This window comes from Schistocerca piceifrons, chromosome 5 (genome assembly GCF_021461385.2).
Source record: "Schistocerca piceifrons isolate TAMUIC-IGC-003096 chromosome 5, iqSchPice1.1, whole genome shotgun sequence".
In the NCBI taxonomy this organism is placed as follows: Eukaryota; Metazoa; Arthropoda; class Insecta; order Orthoptera; family Acrididae; genus Schistocerca; species Schistocerca piceifrons.
In genome coordinates this window covers 154220740-154245516 of record NC_060142.1, presented here as the reverse complement: position 1 = coordinate 154245516, position 24777 = coordinate 154220740, and the positions used below count along the sequence as shown (strand labels likewise).

The 24777-nt window shown below is 42.0% G+C and overlaps 1 protein-coding gene across 1 annotated transcript in view; it reads right to left on the bottom strand.

The window, feature by feature from the left end:
* The window catches only part of LOC124798819 (UDP-glucosyltransferase 2-like), a 115415-nt gene that overhangs the window by 84655 nt on the left and 5983 nt on the right, over positions 1-24777 (bottom strand). The gene's annotated exons all lie outside the window — the stretch shown is intronic.

Below are 24777 nucleotides of genomic sequence, written 5' to 3'. Positions count from 1 at the left end.
GTCCAAGCTCATGTTGACACGTCAACTAGGCACTGCGACTGGACAGGTATGTGAGACTACGAATCAGGATGACTGATCACGGCACCTGGTGGCTATATAGTTGGAACTGGACGGTGGCGCTGTGACGCATGGAAATCATGCACCACATACTCTCGACATTAATGCTACCAAGCTTGGAATTCGTACGATAATTAGTTTCCTTGTTATAACGTATTAAACAGGGAAAGTTTAATTATAACCACTCTATATTACGCGCGTATTTTTCGATCCTAAGGCCCCTTACACACGTGCGATAGACGGGGCATTTACACAGGTGGCGATTCGTACGCCAGCGGCAGGGGAAACCGAGCGACCATCTGTGCACCAGCGGTAAGGTTCAAATGGCTCTGACAAGAGAACCTCCTCATCGCACCCCCCCCCCCCCCCAGATTTAATTATAAGTAGGCACAGTGGATAGGTCTTGAAAAACTGAATACAGATCAATTGAGAAAACAGAAGAAGCTGTGTGGAACTAGGAAAAAAGTAAGCAAAATATACAAACTGAGTAGTCCATGCGGAAGATAGGCAGCATCAAGGAGAGTATGAGCTCAGGAGCGCCATGGTCCCGTGGTTAGCGTGAGCATATGCGGAACGAGAGGTCCTTTGTTCAAGTCTTCCCTCGAGTGAAAAGTTTACTTTTTTATTTTCAGACAATTATTATCTGTCCGTCCCTCCGTCCGATGCGAGGTAACTGCGCCGTAGTATGGGGACGCTACACCTAAATAAACATCGAATCACACGACGTCAGTCGACTACAGCGCATAAAAGAGAGAGTATTCCTGCTAACGAGGCTCCCTGGCAGCAGTTGACTGCTCGCTACTTTATCACATCCACAACAAAACCTAAATCGGGCAAGGTAGAAGAATCTTTTTACCCATTCGCCAAGTGTACAAATTAGGTGGATCGACAACATATTCCTGTTATGTGTCGCACATGCTGTCACCAATGTCGTATAGAACATATCAGACGTGTTTTCCTGTGAAGGAATCGGTTGACCTATCACCTTGCGATCAAATGTTTTCGGTTCCCATTGGAAAGGCACGTACTTTCGTCTACTAATCGCACGATTTTGTGGTGCGGTCGCAAAAAACAGACACTAAACTTATTACAGTGAACAGAGACGTCAATGAACGAACGGACAGATCATAACTTTGCGAATAAAAACTTTTCACTCGAGGGACGACTTGAACCAAGGGCCTCTCGTTCCGCAGTTGCTCACGCTAACCACGTGACCACGGCGATCCTGAGCTCACGCTATCCTTGATGTTGCCTATGTTCCGTATGGACTACTCGGTTTGTATATTTTGCTTATTTTTTTCATAGTTCCACACAACTTCTTCCTGTTTTCTCGATTGATCGGTGTTCAGTTTTTCGAGGCCTATCCACTGTGCCAACTTATAACTAAATCTGAGGGGGGTGCGATGGGAGGTTCCCTTGTGAGCACTATGGGACTCAACTGCTGAGGTCATCAGTCCCCTAGAACTTAGAACTACTTAAACCTAACTAACCTAAGGACATCATACACATCCATGTCCGAGGCAGGATTCGAACCTGCGACCGCAGCGGTAGCGCGGTTCCAGACTGTAGCGCCTAGAACCACTCGGCCACTCCGGCCGGCGAGCGGTAAGGACACAGAGGTAGCCAAAGATTTTCATAATAGAACACACATTGTCTCGACGCTCGTTGCAAGAAAATGTGTTAATAGGGCACAGTAGAGCCGTACACTTAATTCAGAAGTCTATCATTATTAAGAGATCTTATAAGAATGCAAGTACTTACGCAAATTCGCTGCCTGCTGGAATGAGAAAATCCTAGCTGCGAAGATGTGCGGCCGCTGTGACTTTTCAGCAACACCTGAGCACAGGTGATAGCGGTGTCTCACTAAGGGGACGTTATCTCCGTATGAATCTGATAAAACGAGAAACGGGAAATCTGACTGTAACGGCGGTGTCTCACTTTCAGAAAATAGCCTTGAAGAAAGAATGGCGTTCCATGACTGATCTCCGTTACAAAGTTCCTGATAACCACATTTCTCAGTACAGCTTCTGCTCTTATAAGCTCTTCTAAAGCCCTCCTCACACGGAAGCTGGTCGACTTTTGCGACATCAGAACATGGAATTTCATGTTCTGGAGCACTGCGAAGCGTCAGAGACTGAATAAGACAAGTCAGATTTTGGTTTCGTGGAGAGGAACGTGGCCAGTGACACGCAAGATCGCTTTCTACTTCACAAACAGAACTTATAAGACGCCATATTGAGTTACGTCATTTGTAGTAAGTTGGACGTCATATGTAATGTATTTTGTATTATTAAAAAAATGGCTCTAAGCCATATGGGACTTAACATCTAAGGTCATCAGTCCCCTAGACTTAGATCGAAGTAAACCTAACTAACCTAAGGACATCACACACATCTATGCCCGAGGCAGAATTCGAACCTGCGACCGTAGCAGCCACGTGGTTTCGGACTGAAGCGCCTAGAACCGCTCGGCCACAACAGCCGGCATTGTAATATAACTTATGTCCTATGAATATTCGATGTTTCAGAGCACCAGCACATTGAAGAACTCCGGGAAACTCGCCATTATTGGTACGAATTCTTTTACTTAGACAACTGGGAAACGTCATATTGGTCGTGAAAGAATTTTTGCATTTGGTTGTTTTCGTATAATAAGTTGCCATTTCAAGTCAACGACACATTGAAGACTTAGCACAAACCTGTAGTCCTTGGCATCGTATGTCGTCATTAACTGTCGGTTAATAATATATCAGTCCAAGCATGCATTCCTAGAGTCAGAGGCATAGCCTGTCATAGCAGATTTTCACTAAAGTGTAGTGTGTAGGCATATAGTGTTGTGAACCCACTACCTGATTCGGGTCCTTGTGTCTGCTAATACATTTTATTCACCTTCGCGTTCTCTAAAAGTTTCTTTTACCTTAATGGAAGTATGTTTCGTAATATTCGATTTACGCCTACATAAAAGCGTTTACTTTCAGTAGGGAGTTAGATCGGCTTTTTAAACAAGCCACGGAATATGGGCTGATGAACTGCAAGACTGCATTCTGTGTCACTTCCCACTTCGATAGCAATTCAATATTTATTTATTTATCCAAAAGCTTTCCAGAGCGTAAGATACGTAACTCATTCATGAATATTGTGTATCACTACGTGCACATACGCCCGCGTACAAGTATGCATGCACAGCCTTTGATATAAAGCCTTGCTGCCAGTTGGCCGTCTCTGAAACTAGTACGAGTCGCTCACTTACAGTACCAATAAAACTGGATTTGCGTCGAAATTGTAAGTCCGACCATCCACACGATCTTGCAACACTTTAGGATGCGCAAGTCTCTGCAAGAAGTGTTGTCTACCCCTCGAGCTGTTACATTGCTGGTTGGTTTGGGGAAGACCAGACAGCTTGGTCATCGGTCTCATCGGATTAGGGAAGGATGGGGAAGGAAGTCGGCCGTGCCCTTTCAGAGGAACCATCCCGGCATTTGCCTGGAGTGATTTAGGGAAATCACTGAAAACCTAAATCAGGATGGCCGGACGCGGGATTGAACCGTCGTCCTTCCGAATGCGAGTCCAGTGTCTAACCACTGCGCCACCTCGCTCGGTGTTACAGTGCTGTATCTGCTCGTGGTCTAATGGTAAACATCACATATGGTGGGCGTAAAGTCGCGAGTTTGGGTTAATTCCTTCCTTTACTTTGTAAAACCGGATTTCGTCCGTGTACTGAAGATATCATTGTGATGGAACCTCAAAGAATTGGCTTCATTTCCTAACTCGCCAGCAATGGGAAAACATTCCAGGAAAATCTCCACAAATGATCTCGTGTCTCTGTCGCGATCAGAACAATTTACGACCGAGAGTTACCTCGTCAAGCAGGGCTCACCGTCTAATGTCAGCCTGCGTCCGCCCACAAGGAGTATACACGGCAACAGGTTTCTTGTAATTTTTTACGTTTGTGGCAGGTGAAGTTCAGAGCTCAAATATCAGTTGCCCAAAGCAGTTAGATGCTGCTCTCAAAATTTTCGAGAAAATAGACTTCGAAATTTTCACAAGCAAGACTAATATCCTAAAGTGAGAGAGGTTCCTGAACAGGCAGCGTGGTGGTGAGGTAGAGTGATTACTTACGATGTGGGTGGCCTGTATTCGATTGTTGGCCAGTCCACATTTTGTATATACACTCCTGGAAATGGAAAAAAGAACACATTGACACCGGTGTGTCAGACCCACCATACTTGCTCCGGACACTGCGAGAGGGCTGTACAAGCAATGATCACACGCACGGCACAGCGGACACACCAGGAACCGCGGTGTTGGCCGTCGAATGGCGCTAGCTGCGCAGCATTTGTGCACCGCCGCCGTCAGTATCAGCCAGTTTGCCGTGGCATACGGAGCTCCATCGCAGTCTTTAACACTGGTAGCATGCCGCGACAGCGTGGACGTGAACCGTATGTGCAGTTGACGGACTTTGAGCGAGGGCGTATAGTGGGCATGCGGGAGGCCGGGTGGACGTACCGCCGAATTGCTCAACACGTGGGGCGTGAGGTCTCCACAGTACATCGATGTTGTCGCCAGTGGTCGGCGGAAGGTGCACGTGCCTGTCGACCTGGGACCGGACCGCAGCGACGCACGGATGCACGCCAAGACCGTAGGATCCTACGCAGTGCCGTAGGGGACCGCACCGCCACTTCCCAGCAAATTAGGGACACTGTTGCTCCTGGGGTATCGGCGAGGACCATTCGCAACCGTCTCCATGAAGCTGGGCTACGGTCCCGCACACCGTTAGGCCGTCTTCCGCTCACGCCCCAACATCGTGCAGCCCGCCTCCAGTGGTGTCGCGACAGGCGTGAATGGAGGGACGAATGGAGACGTGTCGTCTTCAGCGATGAGAGTCGCTTCTGCCTTGGTGCCAATGATGGTCGTATGCGTGTTTGGCGCCGTGCAGGTGAGCGCCACAATCAGGACTGCATACGACCGAGGCACACAGGGCCAACACCCGGCATCATGGTGTGGGGAGCGATCTCCTACACTGGCCGTACACCACTGGTGATCGTCGAGGGGACACTGAATAGTGCACGGTACATCCAAACCGTCATCGAACCCATCGTTCTACCATTCCTAGACCGGCAAGGGAACTTGCTGTTCCAACAGGACAATGCACGTCCGCATGTATCCCGTGCCACCCAACGTGCTCTAGAAGGTGTAAGTCAACTACCCTGGCCAGCAAGATCTCCGGATCTGTCCCCCATTGAGCATGTTTGGGACTGGATGAAGCGTCGTCTCACGCGGTCTGCACGTCCAGCACGAACGCTGGTCCAACTGAGGCGCCAGGTGGAAATGGCATGGGAAGCCGTTCCACAGGACTACATCCAGCATCTCTACGATCGTCTCCATGGGAGAATAGCAGCCTGCATTGCTGCGAAAGGTGGATATACACTGTACTAGTGCCGACATTGTGCATGCTCTGTTGCCTGTGTCTATGTGCCTGTGGTTCTGTCAGTGTGATCATGTGATGTATCTGACCCCAGGAATGTGTCAATAAAGTTTCCCCTTCCTGGGACAATGAATTCACGGTGTTCTTATTTCAATTTCCGGGAGTGTATTTGGATATAGGACTATGGGACCCAACTGCAGAGGTCATCGGTCCCTAGGCTTACGCACTACTTAATCTAACTTAAACTAACTTATGCTAAGGACTACACATACACCCATGTCCGAGGAAAGACTCGTACTTCCGACACGGGTGGCGGGGAGCCTCTCACATTTCATACAAATATACAAATGTGCAGATTCTACGAGCATTTCCGTGAATACATAAAGATGAAAAAAGTTATTTAAATTTCTTTTGTAATTTAAAGAATCTTTATTAACAATATTCTACAAAAGGTCGGAAATTAAGAATTTACTATTGCAATGAAAAATGGATTTTTGTGTACAATATATAGTTTGAAGTAAGGAGAAAAGCATTTTCAGAAAATGACAATTAGATACATGTTAATTAGCATATGTCTGATGAATTTTATATTAAAATGACACAGATGTTCAAATTGAGCAGAAAAACAAACGAAAAAAATAACTATCGAAACGAGGTCCGAACCAGCAGTTACCAGTCTCGAGCGCTACAGATGTCTTTTTTCCATTTTTTAGTTTTACGCCTAACAGAAATGCTAACAGAACATGCACCATTGTTTTAAAATTTGCGTTAGCAGGAAATCAAACCCAAACTGCTCATAGGACAGTCTACTACAGAGCCACGTTGCCTGTCGAGAAATCAGTTTCACTTTAAAGTCTTCAAGGCGCACGGATAATTTCTATGTCGATTTTCTTGATAATTTTTCAGAGAAGCGTCTAACTGCTCTGGAAGGGTGCTATTTGAGTTCCGAACTTTACGTACCATACAAACAAAAAATTACAAAAATCCAGTTGCTGTGTGACCACATTGCCAGGCATAAAATTGTTTGTGTTGTAGTTTGGTTTTTGTGCGCGAGGTAAATTCAGTAAAGCGAGTGGAAGATTTTTGACATCCAGGAAGTCGTGATAATTGACATATGTGATGTACTGCGACTGTTCAACATTCGTGTGACATTCTCATCCAGTAGCCGAGGTTCAGAAGTCGAGTGTAAGAGAACAGCATGCTCTAATTCAAACAACAAAAATCAAAGCAGCGACTACAACTGTATTTTATGCTTGAACACCATCAGTTCGCTTATTTAGCTTTGCTATGCAGTATTGTTACTGGTGACAAATTATGATGCCTTATGTTAACTTCCTAAGAAGAATTTAATACCCGAGCCGTAAAAAACCTATCGTCGTGAAAATGGCAGCTGAACAGATAATTTTGCATTTGGTGGCAAAAAAATGTGCACTTAGAACTGCTCTCCAGGGAAGTGACCACAGCAGCTGGCATTTGTTGCCAACAACTGTGATACCTTTCGGTCACGATTTAGGAAAAATGGGCAACGAAACTAAATGAAGTAGCTCTATTACACAATACGCCTGCTTGTACTCTGCTGACTTCACAAAAAAGCTTCAGAGGAGTATCAGAAGTCGTACCTAACATGCTTATTCTTGTGATATTGCGGCCACAAATGTTTACCTGCACCTTATCGGACAGCTTGTAGGGAAGCAGCCTACTCACGCCTTATAAAATTCACATCAGTCTTTCTATTGTGTGCCAGCCTAGTCTGCTGTAACTAGCTCTGACGTCATAAATGTTGCACAATACTTTAAAAATCAAGTAAATAACCTGAAACGTTTCTATCATGTCAGGAGTAATACTAAATCAATATGTGTTGAATGTCAGTTCAATAACTTTAACCGTTTTCGAAATTTGGACGTTTTTCAGTAAAAATCATTGGCGCAACAGAAAAGAGCTAGAAACTTAAAAACTTGTATTTAGATTCCTTTTTCATAATAATTTAGTCGAAACAGTTTTCTGGATCTCACAAATTAAAATTTTAGTTGAAATTCATGATTTTCTGGTTTTTGGCTTAGAAATTAAGGAAGCAAGATAGATTAAGTAGGTGAATAAATAAAGCTAGGATGTTTAAATTTAAGTAGAAGGGATATCCGCTATAATCATAAAGATGTGAGAAGTTTCAACTGAATGACTATAAAACTATAGTGATAGCGTATCTCCAAAGGGCAAGTTCAGAGCTCGTCTACTGCGTGTAGTGTAATTAAATTAATTCTCTCACCCAAAATATTTGACTTAGCCACATCAGACTTTTATTATGATTACTTACCTGTGTGCTGATTGCACATTTAAATTGAGAGCTTCATCGGCCATCAGCAAAGGAAGCAATGATTTATTCGATAACTTAAAGTGGTGCGTTACTAGCCCAGCGGCTAGTCGGGAGAGCGGATTTAATCACGCGTTCCCTTAGCCGTCCGCACCGCGACTTTATATGTAAGAATGCTGCGCGAGAAGAGAAAGGCCCCTGTTCTCTCCAGACGCTGATTAGCGCACCACCTGTGCCGGGAGTCGCGTCGCGTCGGTATCATTGCTATAAACAGCCTCGGATGCCGTAATAAGTTACTTGGGATACGCGTAAGCATGAAATCGTTTACTAGTGAAGTGGTCCAGGGGTAGCGTCTTTGATTCGTAATCAAAACGTCTTCGATCCCGGGTTCGATCCCCGCCACTGCTTAAATTTTGATAAATAATCAGCATTGGCGGCCGAAGACTTCCGGCATAAGAAGTCAGCCTCATTCTGCCAACGGCCTTGTCAAAGAGGGCGGAGAAGCGGATAGAGGTTCAGGGCACTCTCTTGTCCCAGGGGTGGGAAATTGCCCCTAAAGGCGGAAGAATCAGCAATGATCAACGACATGAGAATGCAGAAGGCAATGGAAACAACTGCATTAAAGACACGTAACTTGTATCCACAGGACATGTGGCCTGTAATTGAAGAAGTGTCATGATGATCTCTCCATTGGCAAAAGATTCCGGAATAGTCCCCCATTCGGATCTCTGGGAGGGGACTGCCAAGGCGGAGGTTACCATGAGAAAAAGATTGAATAATCAACGAAAGGATAACGTTCTACGAGTCGGGGCGTGGAATGTCAGAAGCTTGAACGTGGTAGGGAAACTAGAAAATCTGAAAAGGAAAATGCAAAGGCTCAATCTAGATATAGTAGGGGTCAGTGAAGTGAAGTGGAAGGAAGACAAGGATTTCTGGTCAGATGAGTATCAGGTAATATCAACAGCAGCAGAAAATGGTATAACAGGTGTAGGATTCGTTATGAATAGGAAGGTAGGGCAGAGGGTGTGTTACTGTGAACAGTTCAGTGACCGGGTTGTTCTAATCAGAATCGACAGCAGACCAACACCGACAGCGATAGTTCGGGTATACATGCCGACGTCGCAAGCTGAAGATGAACAGATAGAGAAAGTGTATGAGGATATTGAAAGGGTAATGCAGTATGTAAAGGGGGACGAAAATCTAATAGTCATGGGCGACTGGAATGCAGTTGTAGGGGAAGGAGTAGAAGAAAAAGTTACAGGAGAATATGGGCTTGGGACAAGGAATGAAAGAGGAGAAAGACTAACTGAGTTCTGTAACAAGTATCAGCTAGTAATAGCGAATACCCTGTTCACGAATCACAAGAGGAGGAGGTATACTTGGAAAAGGCCGGGAGATACGGGAAGATTTCAATTAGATTACATCATGGTCAGACAGAGATTCCGAAATCAGATACTGGATTGTAAGGCGTACCCAGGAGCAGATATAGACTCAGATCACAATATAGTAGTGATGAAGAGTAGGCCGAAGTTCAAGGCATTAGTCAGGAAAAATCAATACGCAAAGAAGTGGGATACGGAAGTACTAAGGAATGACGAGATACGGTTGAAGTTCTCTAACGCTATAGATACAGCAATAAGGAATAGCGCAGTAGGCAGTACAGTTGAAGAGGAATGGACATCTCTAAAAAGGGGCATCACAGAAGTTGGGAAGGAAAACATAGGTACAAAGAAGGTAGCTGCGAAGAAACCATGGGTAACACAAGAAATACTTCAGTTCATTGAGGAAAGGAGGAAGTACAAACATGTTCCGGGAAAATCAGGAATACAGAAATACAAGTCGCTGAGGAATGAAATAAATAGGAAGTGCAGGGAAGCTAATACGAAATGGCTGCAGGAAAAATGTGAAGACATCGAAAAAGATATGATTGTCGGAAGGACAGACTCAGCATACAGGAAAGTCAAAATAACCTTTGGTGACATTAAAAGCAACGGTGGTAACATTAAGAGTGCAACGGGAATTCCACTGTTAAATGCAGAGGAGAGAGCAGATAGGTGGAAAGAATACACTGAAAGCCTCGATGAGGGTGAAGATTTGTCTGATGTGATAGAAGAAGAAACAGCAGTCGATTTAGAAGAGATAGGGGATCCAGTATTAGAATCGGAATTTAAAAGAGCTTTGGAGGACTTACGGTCAAATAAGGCAGAAGGGATAGATAACATTCCATCAGAATTTCTAAAATCATTGGGGGAAGTGGCAACAAAACGACTATTCACGTTTGTGTGTAGAATATATGAGTCTGGCGATATACCATCTGACTTTCGGAAAAGCATCATCCACACAATTCCGAAGAGGGCAAGAGCTGACAAGTGCGAGAATTATCGCACAATCAGCTTAACAGCTCATGTATCGAAGCTGCTTACAGGAATAATATACAGAAGAATGGAAAAGAAAATTGAGAATGCGCTAGGTGACGATCAGTTTGGCTTTAGGAAAAGTAAAGGGACGAGAGAGGCAATTCTGACGTTACGGCTAATAATGGAAGCAAGGCTAAAGAAAAATCAAGACACATTCATAGGATTTGTCGACTTGGAAAAAGCGTTCGACAATATAAAATGGTGCAAGCTGTTCGGGATTCTGAAAAAAGTAGGGGTAAGCTATAGGGGGAGACGGGTCATATACAATATGTACAACAACCAAGAGGGAATAATAAGAGTGGACGATCAAGAACGAAGTGCTCGTATTAAGAAGGGTGCAAGACAAGGCTGTAGCCTTTCGCCTCTACTCTTCAATCTGTACATCGAGGAAGCAATGATGGAAATAAAAGAAAGGTTCAGGAGTGGAATTAAAATACAAGGTGAAAGGATATCAATGATACGATTCGCTGATGACATTGCTATCCTGAGTGAAAGGGAAAAAGAATTAAATGATCTGCTGAACGGAATGAACAGTCTAATGAGTACACAGTATGGTTTGAGAGTAAATCGGAGAAAGACGAAGGTAATGAGAAGTAGTAGAAATGAGAACAGCGAGAAACTTAACATCAGGATTGATGGTCACGAAGTCAATGAAGTTAAGGAATTCTGCTACCTAGGCAGTAAAATAACCAATGACGGACGGAGCAAGGAGGACATCAAAAGCAGACTCGCTATGGCAAAAAAGGCATTTCTGGCCAAGAGAAGTATACTAATATCAAATACCGGCCTTAATTTGAGGAAGAAATTTCTGAGGATGTACGTCTGGAGTACAGCATTGTATGGTAGTGAAACATGGACTGTGGGAAAACCGGAACAGAAGAGAATCGAAGCATTTGAGATGTGGTGCTATAGACGAATGTTGAAAATTAGGTGGACTGATAAGGTAAGGAATGAGGAGGTTCTACGCAGAATCGGAGAGGAAAGGAATATGTGGAAAACACTGATAAGGAGAAGGGACAGGATGATAGGACATCTGCTAAGACGTGAGGGAATGACTTCCATGTTACTAGAGGGAGCTGTAGAGTGCAAAAACTGTAGAGGAAGACAGAGATTGGAATACGTCAAGCAAATAATTGAGGACGTAGGTTGCAAGTGCTACTGTGAGATGAAGAGGTTAGCACAGGAAAGGAATTCGTGGCGGGCCGCATCAAACCAGTCAGTAGACTGATGACCAAAAAAAAAGTGAAGTGTTAATTCTGGGATGACTTTAATGATCTATCTTCAGTTTGCGTATGTCGTATTTTCACGTGCCGCCGCGGGACAGACATTCTCCATTATTTAGCGTGGCGTTTGATGAACATTATCATCAAATTATGGCGAGCATTCACTTAAACATTTAATTTGAACAGTTATAGTTGCATCAGCGCATTAGACTCTGAACTGCTCTGGTAGTTGGATTGTGTGGATTCTTTTTGGTCTGTGACTTTCAGAATATAGTGAACATTTTTGAGAGAATAGTTTTTGATTATGAATCCCAGACAATCTCCTAATTCCTCAGAGCTATAAGCTGTAGCTATAAATGTATTTCTCAGATGAAGTGGGTACTAGGAATTCTAATTACAGGCTTCACGTTTTGCTAATCACTTTCTGGTTGCCAATATTGTAGTTAGAGAGCCAGTGTTGAGAACGGCAAATAACAACATAAAAACAAAACAATTATTCTACAATAATTCCACCCGCCGCCCCACAAACTGTAACGACAATTCCTTTCCGGGAGAAAAGGCGGTTCAAATATGGTTTGACGATGCCATTAACTCATAACTAGTAAGTTTCTACAAACGTTTAATCGGTAAAATACCTGAGCATTGTCATATTTCTTTAAACAATATGTGAAAATGCTGTGTTGGTGATTAATTTCTGTCTTATGTTTTATTGTTGTGTTCAATAAATTAATGGGAAAAGGCTGTTAAAATATGCATTGTATTAATGCAAATAAATTAAACTTACCATGATAATCTTGCAGAGAAAGTCAATTTTAATAAAATAATAAGTGTGTATAAAATCAACGTACATAAATCGACAAGAATTAGTAACGTAAAACGCACTTTTCGCTTCGAAATAATAAGTGTTTACATGATGTTCTGTGTCATGCTCTAGTAGTATGGAAACATTGCAGTTGGTGAAGAAGCATCAGGAGATCCAGATAACAAATTATTCATTGCTAAAATTTCATAAATCTAACTGTGTATTCACAAAAACCAAAACTTGAGTTGGAAGAACCAGAAAAAGGAATTACAAAGAGTGAAGTATCATACGTTTTTCCCCTTTTGTAGGGGAGGGGGCACTTAAAATAACGAGAATGCTTTTAATGGAAAAGCTTTCTTAAGATTTATTAAAGATTTTCGATCTGGATGATTATAGATCTGTCACAGAATAGTAAATCCGGCCTCCATCGAGATTCGAACCGAGAACCACTGCAGCCTTCACTTTACAGTGCGATCCTTTATCCAGTGCTAGCGAACGACTGTGACATTTATCTTTCTCTTGTTGCCTCAGTGATGGGTGGGACAGAAAAATATGAACGTAGGAGATGAGATTAGATGATTGGACTCAAAATCATAAATAAATAACCCGATGTCACACTTTAAGTGAAATTCACTGATATTACTGAATGGAAATGACAAGAAAACATTACGTGAATTTACCAGGATAATTCTATTCCATCCAGGAAGTAACTCGACGATCACAGAGTTACACAACATTTTTTGTATTGTTGCCAATTTTCTGTTATACTACCAGCAGGATGAACTTGTTTCCGGAGCCAATGTGTTTCTCCAGAAGTCAATACATCTTGTGCCTCAAATATGTGGCAGCTGAGGACCAGAATGTAAAGGGTATAAGCCGAAGATTTTTTTTACCATTTGCGTAATTATGCTTAGGGAATAGAGTGCCATTACTAATAATACTGAGATTCACCAGCTATCAATTAAACGTCATAAATACGTAACTGTCTCTTAAGTATAATGATAACTGAAAAACTCATTCATCAGACATGTTTCACTTTTTTGGACCATCGTCAGTGATTATGCTTTAATCATGACGAGCAGGTAAAACATTTTCTGACTGTTGTAGGTTTAGAAAAGATTATCTTGGAGTACTCTGTCATTGGCACTATCCCTGGAAGGGAAGAGCTCAGATGAAAAGAATGTAGTATTCATGGTGAAACATGGACTTCCTCAGAGAGACCTTGTAAGCTACGAATAATATAAAGTTGCAAATAAAGAGAGTCCATTGTATAAGGAAACCAATGACCAATGACCAAAGACCAATGACCGAAGAAGCGGGCTCAAAATGCTGTGAAGAAAATGAAACCAGCAAATGTGGGCAGTGTAGGTTCGATTACACCCTCTGTTTACGTGAAAGGAGAAGTAGAGGTCATACGAAAGCCCAATTAGGAACAGAAAGCGCGATCAGTAACGTCCAGAATAAGTCACCCATAAACGGAATTATGCCTTTAAACGCTGAATGAAAGAATCAAAGTATCGTCGCCTTATAATTATTACAATATAGACGCTACTGACGCTTTTCCAATAAAAGAAAGGAGTGCCTATTTTGAAGAGACTTCAGTTTGCAGTATGCTTAAGACATAGAAAAACTGGAAATAACGATATATTCAAAAAAAGCTGAGCATAGTGCTGATTTTCTGTGCCAACCTCACAGTCAGCACAGCGTATTATTAATTTAGTCCTTGATGGTTTTATGCAACTGATGCTTCTGTGGTAATACAAAATTTATATGAGAGCTATAGAGGTATTTAACAGTATACAGCCGGCTGGGGTGGCCGAGCTGTTCTAGGTGCTACAGTCTGGAACCGCGTGGACACTACGGTCGCAGGTTCGAATCCTGTATCGGGCATGGATGTGTGTGATGTCCTCAGGTTAGTTAGGTTTAAGTAGCTCTAAGTTCTAGGGGACTGATGGCCTCAGAAATTAAGTCCCATAGTGCTCAGAGCCATTTGAACCATTTGAACAGTATAGATGGGATGGTAGTTCTGGAATTTACAGAGACTATTCACACGCTGCTGATTCATGATGAAAAATTAGCACTCCTTATTTTAGCAGCAATAATTCCTCGCTACATTAAAATCCATACTTAATTTCTGCCTGTGAGAGAAGTTCTTAGCAGTACATGAATAGCATCAACACCCCACACACGACAAAGACTCATTGCACGACAGTTAATCACATCAGAATTCCCTATGCTTTCATTTTTCTGTCAACGACTTAATTTCTTTCGTAGTAGGCTAAAATCATTGGGGGAAGTGGCAACAAAACGACTATTCACGTTGGTGTGTAGAATATATGAGTCTGGCGATATACCATCTGACTTTCGGAAAAGCATCATCCACACAATTCCGAAGACGGCAAGAGCTGACAAGAGCGAGAATTATCGCACAATCAGCTTAACAGCTCATGTATCGAAGCTGCTTACAGGAATAATATACAGAAGAATGGAAAAGAAAATTGAGAATGCGCTAGGTGACGATCAGTTTGGCTTTAGGAAAAGTAAAGGGACGAGAGAGGCAATTCTGACGTTACGGCTAATAATGGAAGCAAGGCTAAAGAAAAATCAAGACACTTTCATAGGATTTGTCGACCTGGAAAAAGCGTTCGGCAATATAAATTGGTGCAAGCTGTTCGAGATTCTGAAAAAAGTAGGGGTAAGCTATAGGGAAAGACGGGTCATATACAATATGTACAACAACCAAGAGGGAATAATAAGAGTGGACGATCAAGAACGAAGTGCTCGTATTAAGAAGGATGTAAGACAAGGCTGTAGCCTTTCGCCCCTACTCTTCAATCTGTACATCGAGGAAGCAATGATGGAAATAAAAGAAAGGTTCAGGAGTGGAATTAAAATACATGGTGAAAGGATATCAATGATACGATTCGCTGATGACATTGCTATCCTGAGTGAAAGTGAAGAAGAATTAAATGATCTGCTGAACGGAATGAACAGTCTAATGAGTACACAGTATGGTTTGAGAGTAAATCTGAGAAAGACGAAGGTAATGAGAAGTAGTAGAAATGAGAACAGCGAGAAACTTAACATCAGGATTGATGGTCACGAAGTCAATGAAGTTAAGGAATTCTGCTACCTAGGCAGTAAAATAACCAATGACGGACGGAGCAAGGAGGACATCAAAAGCAGACTCGCTATGGCAAAAAAGGCATTTCTGGCCAAGAGAAGTCTACTAATATCAAATACCGGCCTTAATTTGAGGAAGAAATTTCTGAGGATGTACGTCTGGAGTGAAACATGGACTGTGGGAAAACCGGAACAGAAGAGAATCGAAGCATTTGAGATGTGGTGCTATAGACGAATGTTGAAAATTAGGTGGACTGATAAGGTAAGGAATGAGGAAGTTCTACGCAGAATCGGAGAGGAAAGGAATATGTGGAAAAGACTGATAAGGAGAAGGGACAGGATGATAGGACATCTGCTAAGACATGAGGGAATGACTTCCATGGTACTAGAGGGAGCTGTGGAGGGCAAAAACTGTAGAGGAAGACAGAGATTGGAATACGTCAAGCAAATAATTGAGGACGTAGGTTGCAAGTGATACTCTGAGATGAAGAGGTTAGCACAGGAAAGGAATTTGTGGCGGGCCGCATCAAACCAGTCAGTAGACTGATGACAAAAAAAAAAAAAAAAAAGTAGGCTGTCGCCTTGTTGTGTAGATGATAAAAAATAGTTGCCGTATATTACACTATCATTTACGGTCACTCCATACTCCCACATCCCTCACACATCCACTGTGGTTGCCTCTTAAATTATCCAACTGGGCGCATATTTGCACCTACATAACCGGCTACCTGTTGGCAGCTTTTCTGATTAGATTGTCTGCTGTTACTCTGCAGATGAATAAAGACAGTACGGATATTCCAAGCAGCGAACATCGCATGTTTCCATTCTTACAGGTGCGCCATTCAAGAAGTGGTGAAAATAGCGGCACAAAGCACCTGTGAACTCGTCAATGATAATGTACGAGAGGGTTAAGTCAGTAATGGAGCACTTTTTTTTTCGACCAATTTCTGTCAAAAAAAAATGCTGCAATTGTTGAGAAAATCATGCAATATTCCCTCCCATGCAGTCTCATGAAGTTTCAGTAGGTGGCGGCGCTATAAATAGCCTTCACAATGTCGTCTGTAACGGAGTTGCGTTCCAAGTAGAGAACCGTCATTGAGCTTCTTCTGGTGAAAAACCAGAGCATCGCAGATATTCATAGACGCTCACAGAATATCTACGGAGATGTGGCAGTGAACCGAGGCACGATGGGGCGCTGGGCGAAGCTTCTGTCATTATCGCAACAAGGCCGCACAAGCCTATACTATATCCAGAGTGCTGCTCGATCGCACACAGTTGTGACTTCTGCAGTATTGGGAAGTGCGGACACTCTCATTCGAGGTGATCGCTGGATCACAACCAGACACCTCGTCCCACAACTGGACGTGTCTGTTGGCAGTGCTGACACACTCGTCCATAAGCAAGGGCGTGTGCCCGGTGGGTTCCTCGCCTCCTAACAGACGACCATAAAGAACAACAAGTCTGTTCCAATGAAGGATGCAGTACATGTATGATAGGGAGGTCGTGCGGTAGCGTTCTCGCTTCCCGCGCTCGGGTTCCCTGGTTCGATTCCCGGCGGGATCAGGGATTTTCTCTGCCTCGTGATGACTGGGTGTTGTGTGATGTCCTTAGGTTAGTTAGGTTTAAGTAGTTCTAAGTTCTAGGGGACTGATGACCATAGCTGTTAAGTCCCATAGTGCTCAGAGCCATTTGAACCATGTGATAGGGAAGTTGCAAATGCAGCGAGGCGATGGCTCCGATGTCGACCAGTAGAGTGGTACCACGTGACCATACAAGGCCTTCAAGTAAGGTGACATAAGGCCGTCGCATTGAATAGAGTTTATGTCGAAAGTGTATTGGAATCCCGGAAAACAATAACAATTTTCTTTCAGAAAATCTTAGACACCAGGAAGGCATCCGGCCCAGACGGTATCCCCGTAAGATTTTATGTTGACTATGCTACAAATATAGCGCCATTCTTATCCATCATCTATCAGAGATCAATGGAACAGCGGAAAGTTCCACTGGGCTGGAAGAAGGTCATAGAAATCTATAAAAAGGGTAGAAAATAAGATGCACATAATTACCGGTCAATTTCACTGACATCGATTTGTTGTATAATCATGGAACATATTTTGTGCTCAGACATAATGACCTTCCTAGACTCTGCGAAGCTCATCTGCAGAAACCAGCACGGTTTTAGGAAACAGCGGTCATGCGACACACAGCTGGCCCTCTTTATGCATGATATACAACAGGCTCTAGATACAGGCTCCCAGGTTGATGCCATATTTCTCGAATTTCGAAAGGCGTTCGACTCAGTTCCGCACTGTCGCTTGCTCCAAAAGGTGCACACTTACGGCCTATCCGGTGACATAGGCGGTTGGATAGATAGTTTCCTAACAGACAGGGAACAATTGTCGACCTGAACGGGGTAACTTCAACAGAAACATGCGTAACTTCAGGTGTGCCCCAGGGCAGTGTAATAGGTCCGATACTTTATACGATTTACATAAACGATCTGGTTGATTGTATTGACAGCGGCATTAGACTGTTGCCGATGATGCTATAGTCTACAGGAAAGTTGTATCACACGAAAGTTGTGAAGAAATCAATGAGGATTTGCAGAAAATAAATGCGTGGTGTAATGACTAGCAGTTATATCTAACTGCGTATAACAAGGCGAAAATCCCCATTAATGTACGAGTACAAAATAAACGCCCAGTTTTTGGAAGCGGTAACATCCGTCAAGTATCTGGGTGTGACTATTCAAAATGATCTCAAATGGAATGATCAGATTACACAAGTAATGGTCAAGACAAACTCTAGATTGCGGTTTATTTGTAGAATCCTGAAGCGATGCAGTCTTTCAACAAATGAAATTACTTATAATACGTTAGTTCGTCCTGTCTTAGAGTATTGTTCGTGTGTATGGGACCCTCATCAGTTGGGTCTGATTCAAGAGATTGAGAAGGTCCAAAGAAAAGCGGCAAGATTCGTGACTGGTACATTTAGCCATCGCGAGAGCGTTACAAATCTTACAGAAAGTTTGAAGTGGGACACACTTGCAGATAGACGGCGCCCTAAGCGGAAGGGACTGCACACTAAATTCCGAAATCCGATCTTCGCCGAGAATGTAGAGCATATGTTATTACCACCAACTTTCAAATCGCGCAATGATGACCATTCAAAGATAACGGAAATTAGAGTTCGTACTGAGGCGTTCGGACAATCGTTTTTCCCTCGCTCGAACCGCGAGTGGAACAGACGGGGGGAAATATGACTTTTGCGCGAATTGTGCCCTCCGCCACACACCTCTTGGTGGCTACCGGAGTATATATGTGGATGCAGATGTAGAAAAAAATTTGTTGCAACAGTTACTGAACGCCCCTCGTACTAATAATTAATGAAGTCAGGAAAATTCCATGACTTACTTGCGATTACGAGAAGTTGCTTCTGTAGCCTAATCAGCATTGCAGTACGAACTCAAGGACTTTTTTAGGGTTTAATTACTTAATTTCGTTAAGGTAATATTCAGTTTCATAAGAGGAGGAGGAAAACACCTGACTCTAGATATAGCCTTTTCCAGGTAGGTTTAATCTATGGTTACATTTGCAGCAGCACACAGCTAGTGAGGCACCAGTAACTTGATCATTCTCTTACTGTTGTAGTGGTGGCCGTGACAGACAGAGGCACATCTCCCACAAAGTAAATGATAAGAGAAATTTTAATTTACTTTTAAATTAACCTTTTTGCACTCAAAATATGAAACTCTGTAACTCATTGTCAATTATTACATAAGAACTGTCCAGAGTGTTCCATCAAAATTACCCATAAATATTGGCGAACTTGGCAGAGTAGTTCAGCTCCAATCCTTGTCGCAAGTAGACTGTGACAGACTTTTCCACCATTTCCCGTGGCATTGGCAAATCGCAATTACTCCTGTAGAAGCAATACGCGTTTAAATGTGTCTACATCTCCATTTAGTGATGCTATAGCTGGCAATCTGGGTCGAATTGAGGGCTGGCTTCATTGAATACACACCAGTTTCTACTTGTTAATGTTATGTAAATGTGAATAAAACTATAGAAACATTGGAAATACTTACAACCAAAACAATATGTAATTATGTGATGTATTACTATTGTTTATGTGCAAAATTCTGTAATGAAGATGTAATTGTGTTATGATGAAAGTATGACGAATATGGAAGCACTTGTGTGCAAAGTGTACTATGAACCATTGAGATCGTACTGAAAGTTTAGACCTTTGTCTAGTATCATGAAAGATTGATGGCGGACAAAATCGCAGCTTTCGCTTCTTGTTTTAATTTTGAGATTACAAGATTTGCAACAACTACATCTCGTCTGCTCTCACTATTCATCATATTTATTTTCGACGGTAATATATTCTTATCTCATGACTCAAATTCTAAAACCAGTGTCTATTAGGACAATTGCCAAGACTACAGAAGAAGAACAGACACGTCCATAGGTTTGTGAAAAAAGATACTATTCATAATGAGGCAAGAAGGAGATTTGAAAACGGATCTGCCGCTTTGGAGTCCAACACCCTGCCCACGGAACCACGACGCCTTGATTCTGGCAACTCACTCGATATGCATATCTTGATCTTGGATCGTTCACTGTTTCTATTTTGTTTCTTTCTGCCCAGTTAAGTATACCTTCTTCCACTTTTTACGCTTGGTCTGTGTTGAGTTCTTGACTGGCTATGGCAATCCACTGACCCCTTTTACCACTAAATCTGAGGGGGATGAGATAGGGAGTTTCCGTTGTCAGTTTCGTGGACCTCTTTTTATTATTCTAAATTTTCTCCTGGTTTTCGCTTGTCCTAGCAAATCGTCAGCAGCTGTTATACATTATTGCGAGCAGATGATGTTAATAACTATACGATGAAATTGGTACTGGTGCTCAGTGAATGAAATGGTGTTAAGCTAATTGCTTTGAATGACGTCAGTAGTGGTGCACCAACACTCCTTAATACGTAAGTAAAGATGGTAGCGCTGACGTTTCTTACGAGAAACAAATCTGATGAAGCTCTGCCTATTTCATCCTGCTTTGCAAGCTAGCATTCACTATAAACTGATGTTCGAATAGCAACAACTACCTTGACATACTGCCTCATGTTTCCCTCGAGAACAAGCAGGGAATGGAACAAAAAGTTCCGAATGCTTGAACGGAAATACTTGTCAACTTGCTCAATGTAATATGTGAAATACCTGTCTTATTAGCACCAAGAAGGCATGCATGCTGCTCGATGTAGAGTTACGCTAGACGTCTTAGGTGCAGGGAAAAAGGAGTGACAACGCAATAGAGCTACAATTAATTTTTCCCTAATTCGATAGTGTTGTGAACTGAACATAAGCTGTGAAGATCGACGACGTATTACTTATCAAATTAAGTCGTAGGTTTTCTTGTTTTATAGTTAGTGAGTGCAAGTAATGTCGAATAACAGTTATATTCCCCACAAATGTTAATGATTTCTCATCCATGGCCAATTAATGATTATTTTGGCACCGTTACTGAAAAATGTGTATGACAACGTGTGCTACATCGCCTAGAGTTCACAAATGAATAACTGAAGAATAGCATATCTCCTCTATAATAACCCAAAACTTTTGTGTGTCAATTTCTGATAAATTGCGAATAATTTACATGACACCCTTACAGTGCAGTACTAGAAAAATAAAGTTAATTTTTTCATTTGGCACTGGAGTAGGTATATATACTGCAGTTTAAGTCAAATGGATATTGCCGGATTGTAACTGCAATTTTTCACGAAATCAGCAATTGCTGTAAACGGTACTACTCAGCTTGCTTCACACTTTATTTCGCCTGTTTTAGTACTGTTTTTGCTCGAGCGTCGAATTGTTTATTCACCTCATTTGGTAAAATTATATTTTTACTTATATGATATACTGAACATTTCTCATATTGCAGTTAAATCATGTACTATTGTTTGCAAAATACTCCTCAAGATTAATTTGAAAACTATGTCTTTTGTCCTTGCTATCAATTTAATACGGTGAGTTAATGAACGAAATCCAATTCATGAGAAACTAATTACATAAAAATGACAACAGAGTTTGTTGTTTTGATAATTACATTAATTCTATAGACAATTGCACAAAAATATTACTGGCCCCCATGCTACTTAAACGGCAGTCACTACACAAGTTCTGTATTTTATAGTTAATTAAGTAATCAGCTCGTTTGAATCTTTTTCCATTGCTCTGAAATATACTGGCTATTAATTAACTGAACGATCAGGTGCTGAACTCTCATTCACATGTATTTTAAATACTTTAGTGCTGTATCAGTGACTAAGGAAAGGATAGACTTGTCCTATGACACACATAGCAAGGCAAATGTTCGCAAAACATTTATATTCTCTAAAAAAAAAATCCGCTTGATTACAATTCAGCTCGTTTTTACCAGAGTCAGGTGGCTGATGAAGTCTGGTGACTTGCTTGACCCACAATGTTTCTAATTCTTTTGAGATACTGGTGTTTACCTTTTATTGTTAACTCAGACACCATCACCATTCCTAACAGTATAACACAATTTTGTAGATTTTTCCCATTTGTGGTTCCTTTGCGAACAAATTCACTGCAAATTAGCTAGCAGTGGATACAAGAAGTGGGGCAAAGTGCGTGTGTAGATGAAGTAGTAAGACTTGGGAAAGGTTGATGTTCACTGAACATTTGCGTAAATGAAAAGGGGACACAGGAGTGTCCTAAACGTCTGTATAAAATCGAAGGATTTATTTCACAAATTTTAGTCTAATGCTAGCTTTAACAAAGATGGTTAGTAAGTGGGGATTTAGAGGTTAGATTTTGATTGAGTGTTTGTCCAATGTACTTCAGTGTTTTCAACAACTGAGTGACAAGGTGGTGAATTGTGATGTATAGATTTCAAGAACGGATAGCTCTTGTTGTTTTCCACAATTATTGTCTGGATTCCCGCAGTACTGGTGGGGAGGTACCAGTAGGTAAAATTATTAAGTTGATGCTGGAGAGATCATTGGGACGAATGGAGAACCGGATGGTCGGCAAGCAAATCAGTGTCATCAGCATATTGAGGAGGATGCACGAAGGGAATCCTTTAGGAACATTGGCTGACTGTAGCAGATATAGAAGTCGTGGCAGGACAGATCTTTCTGGACTACCTGTAGCTGGATTGAAAATAGGATATCCTGCGAAGTTAATTGTTACATAGGGTGTACGGTTAAATAGAAATGATTGAGCCGATAGGATTTAAACGTCTGTAACCACATTCGCAGTGGATATTGACTAACTAACAACGCCATACTCTGTCATAATCAATTTCAGTGTTTCTTCGTTTTTAGTATAGGAGTTACGACATGGCATGGCCATCGGCGTCGTAGGTGACTAAGCTGTAGGAAACGGAGTATATAATAATGTATGACCTCATCGTGGACGGAATTGTAGTGTTCTGTCCCTTTAAACGTAACATAATTACGTTCAAACTGCGTCATTAGCCTTACTATTAATATGTGTCTCGTCTATTTTTACAAAACGTTGGGACTATCAACGTTAGGATATGCGGTATCCTAGAGCTCCAGCTACACTGCAGCACAGTGAAGGCCGATGGGTTGAGGCATCAGCAGGTGTCAACAACCAATTAACTTAGATCTACGAATATTAATCTCATATTACATTCAAACCCTCACCAACTGCAAAATTTTCAAATCATGAAACGTCGTCTTTGCTTTGAAGGACAAACTACGTATGGAACCACAACTAGCAGGATGAAGGTATCCTCACTCCGAACACCGATAAGTTGTGAGCCGCATCCGATGTCGAAAAACTAGATGGTTCGTTTCACATCTATGGTGACTCCAAATTCACAGTCAATGCTCAAACGGTTGTGGATGCATACCCGGCACCCAAGGAGAGGACATCGTGGCTAAAGTGGGTGAGGGCATCATTTTCGCATAGACAGATCTTTAGGAAGCTTATTTCCAGTTTTCCTGTGACGAACAGATAAAAGGCATCCTCGTGGTAAATACGCGCTTTGGCTGATTTCTGAACAATCTTTTGCCGCTAAGGATTTCCAGTGCTCTGACCATCTTCCAACATTATCCGGAACAATTAACGAACAGCATCCCAGAAATGACCAATATCTGGATGACATTGTTTTTATAGGAACAGATCCAATGAATCAGTCACACAACCTGGAGAAACTCTTTCAGGTTCATGAGAAGGCTAATGTGAAGTGCAACAGGGACAAATATGTTTTTCGTTCGTCAGATGGGATACTTAAGCCATATGTTAAGTGCTGCAGGCATCCGACCTGTACTGAACCATGCTCAGGCCATCCAAATCTTCCTCCCTCAGGGATATGAAACACTTGCAGGCCATTCTCTGTCAACCAAATTATTACAAAAAAAAATTGTTCCTCACCCAGCCATTGGAGAACCGTCGCACCTTCTATTACACAAGAATGTGACGTGGCTGTGGTCGACCCCCGGACAAAAGGCCTTTCATAACCTAAAACAGGCACTCCTGGAACCCACCTGTTAGTGACGTATGATCCACAGTACCTAATAGTCCTGGCTGCAGATGCCTCAGATTGTGGACTAAAGCAGTCGCCTGTAATGGCGTGGAGCACCGCATCACTTTTGCTTCCAAGACGCTGACCATAACAAACAGTGTAAATCGATATCCTGAGGAAACTCTGTAGACTATGTTTGTCATGCTCTCAAGATCCATGTTACCACACTGCACATAGGACCTAGGCTACAGAAAAAGGTTGTTACAGCTCGCTTGGTTTCATTCCATAAGTTCACACGATCGTGTTGCCTGTTCAAGGATCTAGATATACAAACTACTGCTTCCCTGTATATTTATTCCTTACTGAAATATGTTTCGTTACTTTTACAAACATACAGCTGAATACATAGAATCGATACTAGTAATAAGATTGATCTACACGGAGATCTAAGGTTATTATCTTTGTCCCAGAGCTGTGACCGTTACGCAAGAACACACATTTAAAAAAAATTGTTAGCCGTCATAATAAGTTTACTAACTAATGAAGTAAAAATTAACTATAGTCTAATGAATTCATTAATGACCAGAAACTTCAGCCCCATTAATTAGTTCCCTAGGGAAACTAACTGATGTATATACTTCTAACAGCAGCAGATAAAGTGTCACATAAAACCTGACCTCCGTATATCTTCAACGCCGTAATGCGATCTGTGTAAGCGTTGCATACTGCTTTGTTTTATTATGCTTGGATACGGTAGAGCAAAAAGTACCGAAAATGCTGCGGTGCATGTAAATGTGCATGTCTGTGACAAGTTTGAAATTAACTTTTAAATTAAAATATTTAGTTATCTCACATCCTTGATCATTTCACTTAGGCTCAGTGTGAGAAACGTTAGCATATCCCTGCT